This window comes from Cephus cinctus, unplaced genomic scaffold (genome assembly GCF_000341935.2).
Source record: "Cephus cinctus unplaced genomic scaffold, Ccin1 Ccin1_scaffold0189, whole genome shotgun sequence".
Taxonomy (NCBI): domain Eukaryota; kingdom Metazoa; phylum Arthropoda; class Insecta; order Hymenoptera; family Cephidae; genus Cephus; species Cephus cinctus.
In genome coordinates, this window is record NW_014332911.1 from 102,042 (window position 1) to 114,231 (window position 12,190).

Consider the following 12,190-nt stretch of genomic DNA (forward strand, 5'->3'; position numbering starts at 1 on the left):
AAAGTACGCAGTACACGGTGTAAATATCATCAGTTATACGTCAATGTTTTGGCTACGGATGTTTAAACCCAATTTATATTTGTTTCACCAGACAAAACTATGGAGTAGGAGTACTGTACCATTCATGCAACAACCAAAAACGAAACTTCATAAATATAATATATTGATTCCAGATCGCTTTTGACAGTCAAGAATGATACAAATTAAAATTGAATCAAAGCGAAACTTCTTATTTTCATAACGTAAAAACAAAAAAAGGAATATCGATATAAGTTTACGCATAATTATACGAATTTCCTAAACATACTTAAAAAGTTTCATCAGTTTCATATGGTAATATTGTTTTCACCCGTTAATGGATTTTTTACAATCAAATGTCCCGTGTCTCCATAAGAACTTAAGTTGAATTGATGAAAGTTCATTGATACATGACTTGTAAACTAAAAAGACAATCGACTTAAAGTTTTGTATGTATGTATACTCAGCGTCACTAATGCCTGAACCTACCGACTGAGCTTGCCCCCATTTAAATAAATGACTAGTAGAGAACAAAGACAAAAGTAATGACCCTGGGTTACTTACATACGTACAGGTCTTCGGTGGTTACTAGTAATTCATATACGAGCTCTTGCAACTGTTTTTCTGCTCTCGGATTTTGACGCTTCTTACCTAGGCGTGCGTATCGGCAAAAGCTAGTTCAGGCGTCACTTGGTAGATGGCGCCCAACGACGGGCAGTGTAGTGTAGACAGTAGACATTAGACAGTTTTGAAACATGGAGAAAGATGAAGGAGGATTGTGGGCGATAAGTTCAAAGCGGCCAGACTATCCAACTGCGGCTTACCAAGCATTATAATAAGGTTTTGTCGTTCTATGGGTAAGTTCTATGGTAAGCTAGCTCTTTATCGCAGTTTCACATCCGCACGTTCAAACTGCGTCTATGCTTTAAAGCAGCGGATAATTGTAACCAGAACTTGAGTCGGTTGCTTGTAAGTCGTACGACTCGTACGATTGACCTGAAAAGGCTCCTTTATTCATCGTCCATTCCCCAGCCTCGACTGATCGACTGTGATCGCGACCATTGATCCTAGCGTCAACGGCCAACCGATCCTCGGTGACGTTCAAATTTTCCCTTGACTGGTGAGATCATGCACGGGGGGTGAAGGCGTTTCAGAAAGAAAGGCATGCCGTTATAAATGTGTTAGTATCCAAAATGGTCGAATGCTCCGCTATTAATATACATAGAAGTGTCCTTTATTGGTAGCGCGGTCGCGCGACGTGTATGCTGTTAATCGGCCGTAATTTTCTCTCGGCTGCAGCTGCGAGGCACGAGCTCCGTCTTCGTTCGCGTCGTTGAGAGGCCTTAAACCTTAGACTTGTCTGTCTCTCTCACACTCGTAACTTGATGATTTCTCGGTCGAGTGACGCGATACTACGCGAGAGAAGTACGTTCTCTTCTCTCTCATTGTCAGTTCTCCGTCGCGTTGAGCACGCGCTCGCTCCTGCTCATTCCGCCCACGGAGCACGCTCGCCTGTATGTATGTAATATTGTACAATTGTACATACATACGTCGACGTTCATCGCCGCCCCCCCCCCTCCCCCGCCAAAGTATTGCATGCGTGTGGCGTGCAGCGTGCGGCGTGCGGCTGTGTGCGTGCGGCCTACCCTTATATTCAGATTCGTTCGTAGAAAGAGCAAACGTGGAGGCGGGAGTCAAACGACTTCCCGGATAACACATACCTTCAAAAGTTTTATAACTTTCCGTTTCGCAATCAGTCGACACCTTAAAGACGTAAACTTTTGGACATTATGTGTTGTCTTGCATGCGCAGAACAATTTATTATTCTTGTTAGAACACCCGAAAGAGTCCGTCTTCCTGGCAAATTTGTACCGACATAAAGGCCTAAATTTAACGTGAGAATGTTACGATGCGCTGAGGAGAGTCGCGGTGCTCCCTTTAGAAGGAAAAGGAAGGCGTAGAAATGATAATTCAAAATCAATGCTCGACGGGCTTGGCGGACAGGAGTTGGAGGGAGCACGCAGTTCGTTACGAGCTTGATTGCTTCAAATCTGCTCGATCTTCCGCGTTTTATTTCGAAGCACCGTGACAGCAATCTACAGCACGTCGCGTCCTACGCGGCGCACAGTGACCGAGGTTCGGGTCACGAGTATGTATTATGTACATAGATATAGCGAGAGACTAGAGTCGAAGTCTCGTACTCTCTTACTTGACATCAGTAGCAGCTTGAGTGAGGGTGGCACTAGAATAACCAGTACGCTCAACTTAATAATTACAGACGTATAGAGTGTGTGTGTAGACAGCCCGGATCTGTTGCACAGTGACTCGCCCTCGCTTTGCCTTTCGGTTAAGGGAGACTGGAAAACACCCCCCGAACGCGGCGCGGAGAAATACACGAGCAGGCCTTCCACGTCCCGACGGAGTGCATAGATCGCAGCTGGTTCTACTTACCGAATCTCTATTTATATTTTCTGAGCTTGGAGCGCCAAAGCCGCAATATCGAATAAAAGTAAGAGTGTCCAACAGGATAGTGATTATTTAAATGTGTGCAGGCAGCCCGAGTGAGTATACCTGAGTGTATAACGGCGACTGGCAGGCCGACGATGGGCGTGGCGGTGTGTCTCTGTGTACCGTTATTGTTTCCTTCGGGGTTCGAGAAATCGAGACCTTCTTGGTCTCCGGATTGCGTCGGACAATGAAGCGGGGGGAGAAGCCTGCCGCCCCCGCCGGGAGAAGAGTGTCTTGCGAAAAGTAGGACCTGTCGAGACGTCGAGTCTCTTTCGAGGCAGCTCTAATGCGGCTCTCAAATATACAAGGTTGTCTTTACTCTCCTGTTTTTCGAACTGTTTACCCTATGCTTAGTACACTGGCCACGTCGATCAGTCGGCTGATGCCAGTGTTCAATGGACGAATGATTTACGAAGCGAGCAAAAGTCAGCATGTTATTATGCAGTCGCATATTGAGTCGAAATAATATTATATATCTGACAGTTGCCCGCTGTCATCGAGTCTTAACTATTTTATGGATGCCGTCAATGTGTCTATGCGTCTTTGCATTAAAACTGCATCGGGCCACACAGGCTTGATCAGCTGTGAATCAATGTTTTCGATGTTTAGAGAATGGTCTTTCTTACTGAACATTTGAATTATTGCACCCGCTGGTATGTACACACTGCTCCTGTTTATCGGAAGCCTTAAACCTTAAACCCCCACGGCCAACATGCCTCTCGAATGCTGATATCCACTCTAGCACTCCTAGGAATCTTTAAACCTAATTACACCTAATTATACATTAATAAGAAAGCTTAGCGCTACAGTTCAGGGATATTCGATTGAGAATTCACTGTACATGCATTATGTATACAGCTAGGAGAAAATCTATTAATATTCATGGCGCTACCCTTCCGTTTCCGAAAAAGTATATCTATAACGGCGTGCGGGATATGAGAATCATTAAAAATTCGAGTCTCCTCATCGCGACGGAGCCGAAGAACATCCAAGTCAAAGGCACGTACTCCCGAGTTCCTCCAGGAAATCGATACGGATTTTCTCGTCGCTCAGGTACCCGAATATCAATGCACCTCCGTTTATTCTTCTTCGTTATCTTCCTGAGGATCAATCAATCCCATTGCAAAGATCAGAAAAATTGGCAAGAATTGCCAATGAGTATAAATAGAGTATAAATAGTATACTTCGAGTGTCGGAGTACCGGAAATTCCCCGATAAAGAAAGTGTAAAGATAAATGGAGGTAGAATGAAATGAGAAAATGAGCCTAATCGGAAAGTAGTGCGGTTACACTAGGCTTTTCTGGACTCTGCTCGTTCCGGCGAATATCTTTGAAGGAGTCGAAGAATTTTCGGAAGTCGTACGATTGAGGCCAGTCATCCTGAGGGAACGGATCCGAAGACAGGATAGAACGATTATTTGAACCAAAGTTGTTTTTTTGTCTTTTTTTCTCTTTATAATCACTACGATTCCAGAGTACACGTGACTGTAGACAGAGAGACACTTAATGATAAAACATACGTAATGATACTCGGGCATACCGACGTTGCTCGAGGAAACTGGAGCGTGCTTGCGAAAGAATAAGGAGAAAGGCGCGAATGGTAGTGGGAGTAGTGCGATGGGGGTATGGACACACAGAGAGAAAGAGAGAGAGAGAGTGTGTGTGGTGGTCCATACTCTGCTGTATCGGTTGCACGAAACTCGCGAAAGCTGATCCAACGGTTTAAGAGGGAAAGGCAACCGCTCGCTCGGCATTCTAATATTATACATTATTTTAAATCCCGCGCGGTTAGCGAGAGTCTCTAGGCCCTAAGATGGTGTGATTTCGTGCTATAGTTTATTTCATACCGAGTGAAGGCTTAAGAAAGCATATTAGAAGCGCCGTTAACTATATGTTAAACTGTAGATTATTACAGTAATGGTGGTAAGTGTAGGCAGTGGCGGCAGAGGGGGCAGAGGGGGCAGTGGGTTCGTCGATGCGCCGTTGCCAAAGTGCGGGCGGATCGGTGCAGATCGGTGGCCACTCCCATGTTTTGCCTTCCACTCTAATCTATTCGCTCCAGGACTGCTTATCAGGAACACTCCGAGCAACATCTACTCGCCTGCTTTTAGTATGTATTCGCGATATTGATGAATTACATCGAATAGGCGGATTTCAGCTACGCTTTGTATTATTTATTGCACTTATAAGGATTCTCGAAAGCTCCTTTGATGAAATATTTTTAATGCATTCGAAAGGCGCTGCGTCGTATGTACGTATCGAGGTGTAGCTTGGCTGTTCACGGCCTTGCGAGAATATGTCGGTATGTCGCGCGCGAATAGGCGCAAGAGAATTTTATCTTTTAAAGTTTTTCGTAAGAATTCATTAGGAAGGAGTAATTCGGTGCGTGGATAAAATGGTACTGGGCGATAACGGGAACACGAATAGGTAGAACACGAGGCGAATGATCGCGCGGTGGCTCGACAGCCGCGGTACCGAGGTAGGCGAGGTAGGCGAGGACGAAAGGCGCGATGTAAATACGCGTAAAGCAAAGAGGCCTATCTTTATCCGTTCTAGAAAGGCGAGGCGCGCACACCAGGGCGCAAATGCGTAAACATAAAGGGCTCTTATCTGGAACGTGCGTCTGCCCGAGTTGAGCGACACGTTCCGTCCTTTCCTTTCGCGAGCATTAATGGAATTCTATTGCGTGCCATTTTCAGCAAAAACCGACTGTCGGGACTATAGTTATATTCAGAATGGTTGCGTTATATTATCCTTGTAGAACTCTTACGTCATTATGTCTTATCAAGTTATCGCTCTTGTTAGCAGAGAACCATCAGCAATACGCGGGCACGGGTGACAGCTGATCTATGAAAAATCTTGTGCGCGTGCTCATCCTGGATACGCCACTGGACGTATTCACCAAAGGCTACATGTGCGGAGGGCGCGTAGGCGAAATTAATGGATTCGAAAAAGTGGTCGGGACGATCCGTGGCTCGTGCTCGAACCAGGTGCGTCTTCGAGGAGTCACGACGAGGAGAAGAGTCGTCGAGAGAGAAAACCGGTATGTGGCTATTGGTGCCTACAGCCCCCGATGGTACACCTCTGCAGTCGCGAGGACTTGGGACCGCTCTCGCTTCCCCTTGCATTCTGACCCGAGTTTCCCCGGCAATCCTGATCACTCTGATACGTTAGAAAGAAGCGAAAAGGACACTCGATCGGTGTGCTGGAATTCCCAAGGAATCGGGGTAAATAAAAGGCCCATGAGGCTTTTGACTCTTGTCGGGCGCAGTGCTGGCTCCGTTGTACTAATAACTCACGCGGAACGCACCGTAGAAAAGATTTGAACTCGAATCCGCGTCCAGGAGAGAGCACGTGCTAACGAACGAGGGCGTTGCTCACTGCATCCATAATGCAAGACATTCCGGAGGAGAATCCTGCTGCGAGAGGCTCAGGGATCCTCGTCCTCCGTAGGCATATAGACGTGCACGTGCACGCGCCCTGTGTCCGGTCGAAAGTTAGCTCGAAGGGGACTTATCATTAGTTGGAGTGTCTCGCAGCCACCACCTCTCCTGTTGCTCTGTGACAGTCGGACTGCTGGAAACTCATCGTCATCCCCGCTTGCGTCTTTGCCCGCTCGAGGACAAAGAGCATTATCCGATTGACATCTTTTTGAGAGGTCCATGAGTAAGATGACGCGTGAGGCTGGTGATAATCTGATAATCTACCAGAGAAATAAGAACGCAGGTGCCTTTTCTTTAAAACCAATTTTCCCATTAACGTCATACTCCTAACTCTGCGCACGTCTATTGCACAGAGACTACAGGAGAACCTGCAGCGAGCGTCCTCGACACGGCATTTCCGGCTATTTCGCCAGTCACCAAACGTACCGACACTTTCGGATGATTTTTGACTTATAGTTAGCAAGGAGCACCGGTTCTAGCGACTGTTTCACAGTAAAAGTAAACGTTGTCACGGCAATGGAGCGCGTCCACTCTGGAGACAGTGTCTGTGTGTGAGAGAGAGAGAGAGAGAGAGAGAGAGAGAGAGAGAGCCACAAAAAAAGTCTGAGGAATCGGATGGAATCTATAATAAGGAGTAGGTAGTAGGGTCCAGTGCGGTTACACGGACAACTGCAGGGTGCAGGGAGAACAGGGTGGACCTCGTGAAGTACAGCACCAGCCTGGAATAGAGCCAAGAACGGACCTGAAACCGGTTGAATTACAATACGCGGCGCGCATGCGCTGAGTCACCACTATGTATATTACATACTGCACAAGAAATTATACACAGTCGGTTGTTAAGAGCGGAGCAAAAAGAGACAGCGAGAAGAGAAAAAAGCGGGACATTGCTCGATCGAGCGTGAAACACTAGTTTCCTTAACGCGCGAGCGTATCCATTCTGCGTCGAGTACGTTGGCATTATCTATGTATATATTCGTCCTATGCGAAATTGCGAAACTAGGTCGTATAAGCATCGACGGTTGGCGATTTGAGGGACGGATCCATCATACAGGAGCATTCGAGTCGGACGTCTTTGTACCGTCTAATTCCGCGTCCAACTCCGGATCGATCAAGCAGCTTCGGGGGATCAGCTTACGCGCTTGGCGGAGATGACTGGGGGTGCAGGGGTGCAGGGGTGCAGGGGTGCAGGGGTGCAGGGGTGCAGGGGTGCAGGGGTGCAGGGGTGCAGGGGTGCAGGGGTGCAGGGGTGCAGGGGTGCAGGGGTGCAGGGGTGCAGGGGTGCAGGGGTGCAGGGGTGCAGGGGTGCAGGGGTGCAGGGGTGCAGGGGTGCAGGGGTGCAGGGGTGCAGGGGTGCAGGGGTGCAGGGGTGCAGGGGTGCAGGGGTGCAGGGGTGCAGGGGTGCAGGGGTGCAGGGGTGCAGGGGTGCAGGGGTGCAGGGGTGCAGGGGTGCAGGGGTGCAGGGGTGCAGGGGTGCAGGGGTGCAGGGGTGCAGGGGTGCAGGGGTGCAGGGGTGCAGGGGTGCAGGGGTGCAGGGGTGCAGGGGTGCAGGGGTGCAGGGGTGCAGGGGTGCAGGGGTGCAGGGGTGCAGGGGTGCAGGGGTGCAGGGGTGCAGGGGTGCAGGGGTGCAGGGGTGCAGGGGTGCAGGGGTGCAGGGGTGCAGGGGTGCAGGGGTGCAGGGGTGCAGGGGTGCAGGGGTGCAGGGGTGCAGGGGTGCAGGGGTGCAGGGGTGCAGGGGTGCAGGGGTGCAGGGGTGCAGGGGTGCAGGGGTGCAGGGGTGCAGGGGTGCAGGGGTGCAGGGGTGCAGGGGTGCAGGGGTGCAGGGGTGCAGGGGTGCAGGGGTGCAGGGGTGCAGGGGTGCAGGGGTGCAGGGGTTTATGGAGGCACAAGCCTGCAGCCGACAGCAACGTCCATTGTTGCCGTCCCAATGGAAGCAAAAAGGTTTCAAAGTGCGAGACGAAGGCGCGCCGGTACCGAACCCGATCGCAAGTCCTCGGACTCCGGGGGCCAGACTCCATTGTACGCAGATAGCAAGCCCATTGTTTATGCTAAACGCGCAGGGATCAAATTTATGCAGGGTACCTTTTTTTCATGGACCGTCCATCTTGGACTGGCCCACATAGCCGAGCCCTCTCCTCTTATCCTCCTTTTTAGTTTCATTTTCTTTATCTTACGTGTACAGCCATTTCTGTATTCCGCGCGCGGTACCTTCCCCGGCAACCATCGGAATTACGTGCGGACCGTTCGTGGACTTGAGGCGCACTTCCAAGCACAGCTGCGTCGACGCGCGGAGAGAGTGCGCCTGATTCGTTATCTCTTCTATCGTTGCGTTTAACGTGGAAGACGCCAACGGCAACACCACCTTCTGTCTCCTCTCCTGTCCTCCCGTAAGACCCCTCTGTGCCCAAGTGCCCAGTAGCCCCCCGAGCACCTCGCCACCCCGAGCAACTTCCATGCTTATGGTCACCTACGACTTATGTCTACCTGAAAACGTGTTCTTTCTTCATCCAGTTTTATCTCTACCCGTGTTACCGTACTTACGTCTCTTTCGAAACTTTTCCTTGCTTCTCCGATGTTTCTTTTTTACTGCCGTCCATCGATAAAGGTGCGCCCCCCTTTAGTGCGTGGGCGAGAGCGACGCTCTCTGTTACAACGGCAACAACACGCCTTATAGTTTTCCACTTGTCAGACTTTCTTTTTTCTCTTGTTCGGCGCTTCCTGAAGGATCGGCGCACGTGTACGGCCTGCTGAGGATTCTGAGATCACGTGAGGATAACTGTGCCTGCTAATGTGTTATGGTAGGAATATCGAAATAACAATTCGGGTGGTCAGAGGGAGGTTGGCCAGTAAACGGGAATCGCAAGAGCAAAAAGAGAACGATATGAGGGCTGGGCCGGAAGGGGAGTAAGCGCTTTTAACAGTTCGTTGCTGTTGCTTCCGTGGCGGGATCTGCACGTGGGCATGCGCTCTGATTATCCTCCGCACTGGATCCGATCGGCCGAGATTAGCATTTGCATCCAATTAGTGATGCAGATCCGGTCCCGTAACGACCAGCCTACACCGGCTTTACCCTCGGGATTGATAGAACGAATTCATCTACTTTTCCTTTTTCGTCTTTGATAGCGGTTCAATACCGTTCAGTGAAATTAATAATAATATAATTCTATAGGTTTTGTGCGCAGCGCCCATGAACAATATGTCGATAGCCACGATGTGGCGTCTTTTCCGTAAAAGTTTGACAATCCGATTCCTTTGTCTATCCCGAAGAGAAGAGAACAAGACAAGATAAACTATTAAATGGAAACATAAAATTGTCCGTCCGCTAGGAAAGATTCTACGGGGAAGACCCCCTCACGCACGGGACGGGTCGAATTCGAGATAGCGATAGGAAGGAACGAACCGAGAGTAGTTGATTGAATTTCATAAATTATTCGAGCGAAGCTAACAGCAGTCGCCGCCAACAGGCGGTTTCGAGTTACAGCGGGACAAGGGGACACAAGCAGACCCTCAGGATACCAAAGAGATTGTGTTACCGGAACGCAAAACATATTTATCGACTACGCTGACGCTTCGCATCAACTTTGACTTCGATGTCGATTACGACGTTGAAGCTTCTAGCGCAATCACGTGGCGAGCTGTCAGCCTCACAATGCGAAAGTCTATCAAGGTCAAATTCCCAGTGGCCGGAGATAACGCTACGACGCTACGACGCTCCCAGTCCCCGAAAGTCCATAGGAAACTCTCTTTCTATCTCTCTTGCACACACGCTTTGTCCGGTTTAATTAATAAAAAGGCGACAACTAGGAAACGTGTTCGGACACTGGGACGTTTTCACCTCACGCGAATGACTGTTGCTCTGAGCATCCCTCTTGTGTCCTCTTCAGCAACGCAGCAAGGGCTATCAAGGGCCATGCACAGATCGAGGAACAACTTTTGCTGTTCAGCTAACAATGCGTTTAATATCTAATAATAGGTAGGGCTTCATTTGCAAGAGACAAATTTCCATTTTACATATGGCCGAAATATATTGATGGATCCTACCTAAAGTTTTCAGAGTGCTCTCATTGGTAAATGCATGCTCTTTCTTTGTCTTCGTTTTCATGTTTCACTGCATTCCAATCAATTACCACGGTAGAGCGAAAGCTTTTAGATCCTCGAGGACGGTGCGATGCGCTCGATAAATAAAATAATCTTCGATCCTCGTGTGAAAATACATTGAAGAGTTTGAAGACGTTCAGAGCCACCAACACCTTGCAGCGTCATTAGAGCTGTTAGCACGTACTATTTCACTTGAATTCTTGATTGAACGTAGCCGCAAGAATACCATTTTTTGTTTAGCTCCAGAGAGAGAGAGAGAGAGAGAGAGAGAGAGAGAGCCTCGCTATCATAGTATACCAGCATCCTTTAGAAGCATCGGGCCCCGATCGACTTTATTTTCCTTCTCACGTTCCGACGAGCTGATCACCGATGGCTCTCCACATGCTCCCACTCTCTCATCTCCGAACGTTACGTCTTCAGTCTTCAATGATGCGGAGACAAAGAGATCTGGATACTCCCTGTCAACGTGATCAATGTCAGACTGAGAGACCGAGTATATATATACATAAAAGTATGGCGGCATACCTAGCAAAGATTTCCCGGTTTAATGTCAACGGTGGTCCTTGTAAAAAAATGATCTATGAAGGATAAAGATTTGCATGCCCGCAAGTCAGAAGAAAGAGACGATATATGTATAGTCGAAGAGAGTATTCCGCAAAAAGGGCCCACATAGGTCCGGTATCCGAGAATTCGAACTGGTGGGAACACGTGTGCGAGGTCTGTGAGATTTCTCCCGGTTGGTCTCGCCTCTCTTTCGCCTCTCTTCTTCAAGGATGTAACATTAACCCATGACCTAGGCAGCGAACGAGAAGAGTTCGTAAGTCTCGCACTGTATCCACTATAGAGTATAAAGTACGTCACTGCAGGAGTACCAACAGAGCAACAGTCGCTCATTTTCGAAGTAGTATAAGAATCGCACCGAAACGAAATTCGCTCTAGCAGCTGGGTAAGAAGCTCCTCGAGCCTTGATGAAATTCCGAAGTAGCCAATTCGCATTCACGGCTGGGACCTACCGGATCGTGCTGTGGCCATAACAGTCCATGTTCGACCGGTCTCTTTCTTTTTCCTGATATTTCTTTGCAAGTGCTTCAGCCGCCATTATAGGTAGCGAACGAGTCACCTTCGAAAGGCAATAGGGTGGAAGCACGTGGAGCTTTCCTTTAAGGAGATCTTTCCTTTCCTTAAGCTGGTGCTCTTGGAAGTATCCGGATGCCCGCGGGAGAGAGTGTCTTCGTTTAATATGACCGAGGGTGAAAGGGGTGCGCAGAGTGGGAGCCGAACGAACTCTCCGCTCGGTTAGAAAAAGCTTTTTACTTCTTCTCTCCTGGAAAAACATTTACGTCCGAAAGTCGGGCGCGCGCGAGGCCCTACGAAATCCCGAGAAAAAGCGTGTAGACTCCGGATGGGAATCGAGCGAGGACTAAAGGAGTTTGAGAGAGAGAGAGAGAGAGGGGACACGAATGACGGAGAATCGAGGAGAAAAGGGAGAAGGAAGAAAAATGAATGAACCAGAAGACTCCTCCGTCGTGTTTGTTAAAACAGATGTTAATTCTCTTGAGAAAATGTAGGTTTTTCCGGGACACGCATGCTACGTACGTATCTTATGGATTCCCAAGTAAAAATCTTTGATGTAGGTCTTGGTAAGCTGGTCTTCAGCAGTAGAAATACTATACCTGATTGCTAAGTGATAGCTGAGCTGAACTTTTCCTCACAATTTCCAATTATAGAAGATATCTAGGACAAGGGTGTGAGACTTCAGCGTGGTGAGCTGGACTCGAGAGCTGCACTTACGCCATTAGTTTCCTAAACTTTGTTATAGACGCAATCCAGATGTCACGTAGCCGATACTTACTGATAATTTCATCTGGACCCGATACAGGTCAAATATTTTTACTCGAATGTGCAACGGAAGCTCCGTTGCCTCAATCATTCCCGCGCGGCCGCTAAGATATTTGAGCACTGGTTGTGCGCAACTTGAGTTTCGAATTTCACATATCGCATTTGCGTGGCAACCAGAGGGAGATGATAAGATGTTATACGTAACACATCGTGGCCTTTTTAGCCCTTCGGCAAACATTCACCTCTCGCCCCCCCCCCCCTTTTCCGCGTCCCAGGACGAGAGGTAAA

At 48.7% G+C, this 12,190-nt stretch overlaps 1 protein-coding gene across 2 annotated transcripts in view; it reads left to right on the forward strand.

Moving 5' to 3' along the window:
• The first annotated feature begins 30 nt into the window (after positions 1 to 30).
• Positions 31 to 12,190, forward strand: part of LOC107264646 — a 21,396-nt gene continuing 9,236 nt past the window's right edge. The window contains exons 1-2 of one of the 2 annotated variants that reach the window (XM_025081855.1): positions 31 to 875; positions 5,331 to 5,568. The gene's annotated coding sequence lies outside the window, so the exon portion shown is untranslated. The remainder of the gene's footprint in view (positions 876 to 5,330; positions 5,569 to 12,190) is intronic. The other variant, XM_025081856.1, reaches the window with a different exon arrangement.